The sequence below is a fragment of the Vigna umbellata genome, chromosome 4 (genome assembly GCF_029865625.1).
Source record: "Vigna umbellata cultivar VRB3 chromosome 4, Vumbellata_1.0, whole genome shotgun sequence".
Lineage (NCBI taxonomy): Eukaryota > Viridiplantae > Streptophyta > Magnoliopsida > Fabales > Fabaceae > Vigna > Vigna umbellata.
Window position 1 is genome coordinate 60,166,117 of NC_142168.1, and position 9,255 is coordinate 60,175,371.

Genomic DNA, 9,255 nt, shown 5'->3' on the forward strand with positions numbered 1-9,255 from the left:
GATATTGATCAAAGCACGTAGATCTTCGAGAGGTAAGTAATGCTGTTTAGAGAGTTATTTGGCTGCCTTTACACAGATCTCTGTTGAATTTGCTATTTGTGTATTTGTCTGCATACACTGTATATGTTCACTGTTGCATCGCCTTACTCTTCATTCATCAAACACCTTACGACGAGCTTATCATCTTTATCCCCTCATGGTACTGACTCCTCTCTGCTTATCACCCCCATCCACATCCATCATACACCTCATGACCACGGTCCATTATCTTCATCCCTCTCCTCTTCATTTCCATCTTCAACACCTTATACCACGGCCTGACCTCAAACTCCTTGACCCCCTCACCCTTAACCATCCCAACCTCACTGCCTAGCCTCCACTAGGCTCCCATCATCATCTCGCCAACCCATTTTTACGTATGATCTTCCTAGAGTTAGTAGAGATCTCACACAGAGCACTACGAAGAGTCATCCCAGGGAGTGCGTTTTTGTCATTCACGAGAAGGGAAAGAGAGAGTTGAACGCCGCAACCGGCGGTAGCTCCGGTGGAGTGTGGTGTCGCTGGCGACGTCGAGACTAATAGAAGGTGGTGGCGCGGTGGCTGGTTCGAAGGCATAGTAGTGCATATGCGAAGGAGGTGGGGAAGCAGAGCTTGGCCGCTGTTAAGGGCGCTACGATGTTGAGTTCCGGCGGCCTGGACTGTGAGGAAGGTGGCCGAAGAGGTAGACGGAGATGCGGCGCGGGGAGGTAAACCCGTCCCTGGGTTGGCGTTTTCGAAGCGAGGAGTTCAGGTTGTCACCGGCGAGGCCAAGTCGTGGTCTTGGCAGAGGTGGCGGTGGCTGGTTCCAACCGAGGTGGCGGCAGCGTGCCTCCCAGATTTAGGGTTTTCCTGGTCAGAGAGAAAGAAACTTGGGTCTCTGGAGAGTGTGTGAGATAAGAGAGGGAGCTTACGGGAGGGTGTTGGATCTGAGTGGGTGAGGAATGAGAGCGGGAAGGTAGAACCCCTAGGAAATTCTAGGTTAGAAACCATTCAATTGGGCCAGGCCCAAAATTAAGCGTACGTCCAGGAACCTTTGGCTTTTTTCGAACGATCGTCATCCAGCCTCATCATCCCAACGAACGCTCGTCCATAACGAGCGTTCGTCATCCAACCTCATCATCCCAACGAACGCTCGTCCATAACGAGCGTTCGTCATCCAACCTCATTTTCCCAACGAACGCTCGTCCATAACGAGCGTTCATCATCCAGCCTCATCTTCCCAACGAACGCTCGTCCAAAACGAGCGCTCATCATTCGGTCTCCACTTCTCACATCTTCCCAACGAACGCTCGTCCATAACGAGCGTTCGTCATCCCGCCTCATCATCCCAACGAACGCTCGTCCATAACGAGTGTGCGCCATCCAACCTCATTTTCCCAACGAACGCTCGTCCAAAACGAGCGCTCGTCATTTGGCCTCCACTCACCTCATCTACCCAACGAACGCTCGTCCCCAGCGAGCGCTCGTAGACTAGCCTCCTCTTCTCAGCGTCCGTTCGTCACATCATCCAATGAACGCTCGTCATCTACCTTCCTGTACTCAACGTACGTTCGTCGTATCACCCAACGAACGCTCGTCATTCAGTCTATTTTTCTCAACATACGTTCGTCAACTCTCCCCAACGAGCGCTCGTGACTCTGAGTCTTTTCCCAACGTACGTTCGGCCTTTACCACGGACCGTTCGTTATCCAAGCTTTTCGGCTGACCGTTAGACATCATTTTATTTTTATTTTGGTACCCCCATTTGTATTATTATTTAATTATTCATTTGCCTTTTTATTTATCTTATTTCATTTCATTTTTTATTTTATTACTTTATTTTATCCACTTATTTCAAAATATATATATAATAATTTTACTTATATACACATATAAAATAGAAAATTACAAGAAAAGTTTTAAAGGTTTAAAGCGCACGTGTGACCGCTCGCGTCGTCCTTGTGCTAAAAACCTTTTCTTCTTCCTTAAATAAAATTTCAAAAATACGTTTTAAAGGTTTAAGCACACGTGTGACCGCTCGCGTCGTCCTTGTGCTAAAAACTTTTTCTTCTTCCTTAAATAAATTTACATAAAAAATAGGTTTTGAAGGTTAAGTACACGTGTGACCGCTCGCGTCGTCCTTGTGCTAAAAACCTTTTTCTTCTTTTCTTAAATAAAATTTCAAAAATACGTTTAAAGGTTGAACACTCGTGTGATCGTTCGCATCGTCCTAGTGTTCAATACTTTTCTCTCTTATTTACGTAATATTAAACGAGGGTATGAGTGCTCGTGCGATCGTCCGCATCAGCCTAGCACTCAATACTCTCAAGTCTTCCTAAATAAGTAGATAACGGTATGAGTGCTCGTGCGATCGTCCGCATCAGCCTAGCACTCAATACTCTCAGGTCTTCCTAAATAAGTAAATAACGATATGAGTGCTCGTGTGATCGTCCGCATCGTCCTAGTGCTTAATATCGTTATTTCTTTTTTTTTTAAAAAAAAGAAGAAGATGATTAAAAATATTTAAATATCATTTTAAGGGTATGAGTACTCGTGCGACCGTTCGCGTTGGCCTAGTACTCATTACCTTCTTTTTCTCAAAAATATTAAAAAATATAAAATCTCCAAAAATTAAAAACATCTGCTTTTCCAAACAACAAACAATCTCTTAACTAGAACTACGTAACCCTGATTTCTCATTTTGAATGAGAATACGTAGGAGCAAGGTCAATCCTTGTCGGGCCCAAAAAAACTAAAAAATATGTTTTGTTTATTTAGAATTTTATTTTAGGGGATAATTAAACATTTTAAAAAACCACATCATATTCGTGCATTTAGTGAAAGGTACTGCCTTAGGGCAGGCGTTGTGGGGTGCTAACACCTTCCCCACGCGTAACCGACTCCCGAACCCAATCTTTGGTTTTCGTGGACCGTGCCTTATCGTTTTGAGGTTTTTCCATAGTTTTCCATAATAAACTATGGTGGCGACTCCAAATCTCTTTTTAAAACCCGTTTCTTATTTGGATCGTCGTCCCGTCGCGATTCTGGTTGCGACATTGGTGTTAAACTAGTTTGTTGTTGAATTTTTGAAAATTGGTATGTTGAGATGTTGTTTGAACTTTGGTTGAATTTGGAGTCACTGATGTTAACTCTCGGCAAGTGTACCGAATCGTATCAAATAATAATAAAATGGTAAGACCAAGTATCGTTTCCCAAAAGACTCACGGCCTAGACAGTTATGTGATTTCTTGATTAAATTAGACTTGTGAACAAACTCATTGTGTTTGAATTGCGGAAAATAAATATGAATGCAAGTTTTGATCAATTGGATTGAAAGATGCAAAAGCGATTGATGTAGAATATGAATGATTATGTTGTTGGGGTTTCTGACGTATCCTATCCATTCTCATGTATTCATGAATTCATCTTTCTTCATTAATGTTAATGTCACTTTCTAATTTACCTTAAACCCGATGTCTCGGTGAAGAAAGCCTAATCATAATCACTAGTTTACAATGTCTTGTCTCCCTAGCAATTATTCATGCATTACATTCACACAGAAGCTTAAAGGCAACCAATCCTCCTATCCCTATGTCTAGGTAATATTGCTTTTGGGAGAATTTCCTCAGTTCTAGATTTATCTATATGTGTCCATATAAATAACATCAATGATCATGCAATTGAATGAGTTAAACAAAGCATGCACAGAGCGTAGAAGAAAAACCCTAACAATAAATGAAGCAAAGCATATAAAATAAAGAACCAATTCAATACATGATAGTTTCAAAGGATTACATCGTTTCCCTAACAACAATAAAGGTTTAGTTCACCATAGACATGGCGAAACTAGATGAAAATAATGAAAGAATGAAAGATAAAACCCTAAAACTTGAAGATCGGAGCTTTCACATCCAAAATCCGCCTCTAAAGGGTGAAGAAAGTGTGATTTCTCCTCTTTCTGCCCAAAGATACAAACCCTAGGTCGACTAAACCTTATATATTTTATTAAAAATTACAGAAAATAGGACCAAGCCCAATTAAATGGCACTCAGTGATAGTTTTGGCGCTCAGCAGTAAGTGTGGTATTTCAGAATAACGCTAAGCGGTAAAAGATGCTGAAAAACAATTTATATATAACATAAAAATATTAATAAAAGTGAAATACACAATTCATTAAAAAAAATTTAATATTAATTTATTTCAGTTGTTTATGACATTCATTTTCATATGACTTTTTATTTCGTTTATACTATTTTATGTGAACGTTATTTTATTTAGATACCATGAGGCAAGTAAATAGAAAAACTTTAGAAAAGACTTTGACAATCCCGTTTCATACGTGAAATTCTATTTAAGTGCATTGTCCCTTATATCACATTCCACAAAAACAAACAAGAAGACTTAATCGTGTATAATGGGATGGTCCCTTATATACCACTTTCTCCAAACAAAACAAAAAGACTTTTAAAATTTCATCTTCAATCAACCTCAACTCAATTTAACCATTCAATACTCAATATACACTTTAATTAACCAAATCTAATTCTTCTCCCAAATTTCAAATTTCAATTAAAACTGATTTTCTATTCAAACATCACAAATACAAATTTAGTCTCCACTTAAAATTTCAATTCAACTCTAAAAATAAATTACTCTGATTATTCCAACTACAATTTAATCTTCAAGAACAAATTCAAATTTATTTTAATTCAAAATAATTAATTTTTTTTATAACCGTTAAACTTCAAGATACTTGTATTCCATTTCCCGTAATTACTAGTTCATACCGAATATTGTTATACATTTTTGGAAGTTCTCTCATGAACCTAAAATGTAAATATAAACTCATCCATATATATAAATTTTTTCGAGTTACTAAGAATATATATAGAAATAATTTGGAGAGATGATTAAATTTAGAAATGAATAATTAAATAAATAAAATTTTAATTTAAGTTGCGATAACTATTTTTACTTTTTAAAATAAAAATATAAGTTATTCTATTTTTTAGTACATTTTTCATATGTAATTATGAAAATGAAAATCTTATTTTATTTGATATTATATAGTATATTTGCTTAAATAATTATAACCATTATGAAAGGGATACACCAGTTTTTTTGTCCATACATTTATTTTATGATTATACCCTTAATATTGTGATAATTATTTTTACTTATTTTACACATCATTTCACAAGGGATTATGAAATTCGACTCTTATTTTATTTAGGATTATAAATGTGTGTGTATATATATTTATAGAAAAATTAAAATAAGACAAATAAAAACAAACATACATCTTTTCATAGTTTAACAATTTCTTTTACAGATAAATAAGGAAAAGATAAACAATTATTTAGTACGCGTATTCTTAAGTATACTTTTTACATTTTACATTTTCATTTTTTTTGTTATAATAATATTTGTGTAAAAAATTAATTTTATTCATTATATTTTACTATCATAAAATAATTTGAAGACATTAACGCAACTATAAATACGCGCGTTTCCGATAGTTTTAAAAGAAATTAAGGCTACCGTATTCCTGGAATCTTTAAAATGTCTAAAATATTAACAAATTTAACTAACTAAATTACTATTGTATAAAAGCAATATAAGAAAATAGGGTTCATTAAGCAAATATATAAAAATCAATACTATTTTAAACTTGAAAAGGTTTATTATAATTATAAATATTTAATTGTAAAATAATATTAATACTTATTTTTTTTCTTATTATAAACATAGCAATTTGGAGTGATCATACATCTGAAAAAGTATATACTAAATCATATTATCTACTCATAAACACAATATTTGTAAACATGTAATCGACTTAAACGATGGTCTGAATATGAAAACGTTGTCCTCGGATATTTGCTTGTAATTCACGTCCAAATTTTGAAATATTTTCTAAACATCAAGTTTAGAATTTCAAAATATGATATTATTTCTTTAAGTCTAAATGTTTCATATGATTTTTTTTATTGGAATGTTTGAAAAAAAAATGTTACAAAGAACATAAACATCGTAATAAAAGTGAATTACAGAAGTCATTTAAGAAAGAAAAATATCTTATATTATTTGTTTTGAATTTTTTATGATATTCAAATCATATGATTTATTACGTTTATACTACTTTATGTGAACATTATTTCATTTTGTGATCCCATTCCAGACGTGGAAATTTTTGTGAAGTGCATTGGCCTCTTACGTGACATTCCACGAAAGAAACAAAAAGACTTGGAAAAGACTTGTAAATTGTATAGTGGAATGGTCCCTTGTATCAATATTTATCAATATTTCCGAACAAAACAAAAAGGCTGTCAAAATTGGATCATCTCATTAAAAAAACAGAACCACGTATACAATACATTTCATATTCAACCCAGCACCATGGCACTTATTTCTGTCACATAATAAGATTCCACACATGATAAATTTTTAAAATTGTAAAATAAAAATTTTAAAAATTCATTTATGACACATAAATTAACATCGTTAATATTGTATTAATGAAAATAATTAAATTATATCATATTTTTTAAATGAAATAGTAATTAAGATTAATTAAAATTTGATCACTGAATTAAAATTTTCAAACAAACATGAAAATCATACAAAAATTTAAACCTTTAATTAATTCATAAATAGTTCATATGCAAAATCCACTAAAAATAATCAAGTCCGGATATGATAGAAGAGAAAATCTTATATGATTGCAAAATTTGAGAGGTGGAAGGGAGATACTTTACCTTATAGTGGAGAAGATTTTTTCGTAAGAAATTGCACAGTTATTGATTGTAAAGGATGAATTTGAAATAAGAAAAGATTATCCTGTAGATTGATATATAAACATTTGAAATTTCATTAGACATGGATAACAATAGTGTCGTTCAAATTGGATGAATCAAATTATTGTGTGTGACATATATCATTTGTTAACCTTATAGTCAACAACCAATTTCGTTAAGATGAAATAATTTTATTAATGAAAAAAAGACATTTTGTTTTTTATGAATGGATTCTGTATATTTGATTAAAGATACGGTTTTCGGTGAGCATTGTAAGGGGCTAACACATTTCCTATGTGTTAGCACATCTGGACCCAAAATTTGGTTTTTACTTACAATGTCTTGTTTTTTATTGTTTTTGTTATTTTATATAATAAATTATATAAAATTCTGTTTTTTAATTATTTTTTGGTTAACAAACTTAAGCATGTTCTGACCAAAATAATCGATGATTTTACATGATATGCGTTCATTACTTAATAGCATTGTAGTAGGTAATAAAAGGATTGAGAAAGTGAGATGCAATATGAAGCAATGAGTAATAGTCAAATTGAGAAAGTGAGATGCAATATAGATGTAACACATTTTTTATTTGGTTACATTAGATTTACCGAATGCTCAATCTAATTTTTAAAGATCAAATTAAGAATGTGTTACACACATAAGAACCGAATTAAGAATAAGAATTGTGTTTGGTGTATCAAAATTTTCCCATCTGAATCAGACACTTACCGTTACATTATCTTTGATAAGCTCAGGTATACATTAAAAGGCCTAGTCAGAGTATTAGCTTTTCAAAATTTACTTAATCACACTTGAAAATTGATGATAAGGAGTCATGTCAGGTGTAAGTTACATACAAATCCTATATTCTATCCTCAACCTCTTTAATTTAAACATTCTACTTTTAGGAGTGAGAAGGGATCACAAGTTCAGATTTTCTTGGTTTTAAAACATTCCAAATTAGATATATACCTATAATCTTGTAATCATAAATGTGTGATAATTATAAGACTCTATTTATAAAAAATAATGAATTAAAAGATAAGTTTGTTATTAGATATGTTTAATTAATTGTGTTTGATCATTAGACCATGATGCCCCTCACCGGAATAAATAACGGAAAATAGTCTCCTTCTAACAACCTCCACTTACACATGCAACCTCAGCTTCTCGATTTCCCTTCTTTCTTCCCTGCCTTAGGTGTCATATGCCCCTTTCAGCCCATAAACTTGTTGGCCTCCAACAATGTGTATACTGTATATATTAATGGGGCTTTTACCATGGATATGATATTTTTAATTTTGCTAATCAAGTTGAGTTTTTTTCACATTTTGAATTTGGATTTGGGTGTTGTCTTTTCCTTTTATCACATATGCAACCTATTTTCCAAGTTATTTTTTATTTCGTGACAATAATTTTAACTTTGACTCTTCCTTGCTTTAACGCAAATCTATGTTTTTTTTTTGTGTCTCCAAATTTTTGCAGCTTGATAATCACTCTCATTATATAACAACAAGTAACTTGCCGTTTCTAAGTTTCATTATTTTTACTTAATAGTCTAAAAAATAACATTTTAAAATTGATAAAATATTCTAAATAATAAGACTCAATTATTCTAATAATAAAAAGTTAAACGTATAAATAAAATTCTCAGTTAGAGTTTCATCATTTAGAAAACACTATTTATCTAAAACTTTGTCTTGAAGAGTCTTTTATCCTCTCTAAGTGATTATGATTCCTTTATAATCTGTTTGAAAATCAGAAATTGTCTCACTGATCTTTGAGGCAAGATTTTCTACTTTAACCGATCAACTTCCTTAAAAGAGTAATTTAATTTCTGTTTTTTTTCTCAATTCCAGCAATTTTTATCATACATGTGAGTCTAGCTCAATTGGATGTACCATATAAATCTTCTATTAGATTCTTTATTAATTAGTGGTTCTAATACTCATAATGATTATGTGATTTGTGGGTATAGATAGAGTTCTTTAATAAGTGGAAACAATTTTAGGTTTTATATTGAGTGGTTTACACTTCTAACAGGTAAGTAAAACTAACTATCTAATTTTAAATATGTTGTTGTGTTGTTTATCAGCATTAAATGTTTGGTTTGGTTTGGTTTGAATTTGTCATTTTGGTATGTTCAGTTATGGTTGTGTTTATTGTATGAAATGTACATGTTTTTTTTATTGAAATTGAGGTCGAATTAGAGATATGATCAATTGAATGAATTTGTGTTCAATCTGACATCTAAACCTATTAGAGAACTTTTAAATGAATCAGGAATACCAATTTGATCATTTGAACATGTCTTTGATTCCCCAAATTCACAGTGTTGAAGTTTATAGTCTCTGGTGTGGTGTTGAGCATCATTGATACAGCGTTGAGCACCAAAGTTACAGAGGGATCTGCTAGCATTTTAGCTCCAGACCGTTAA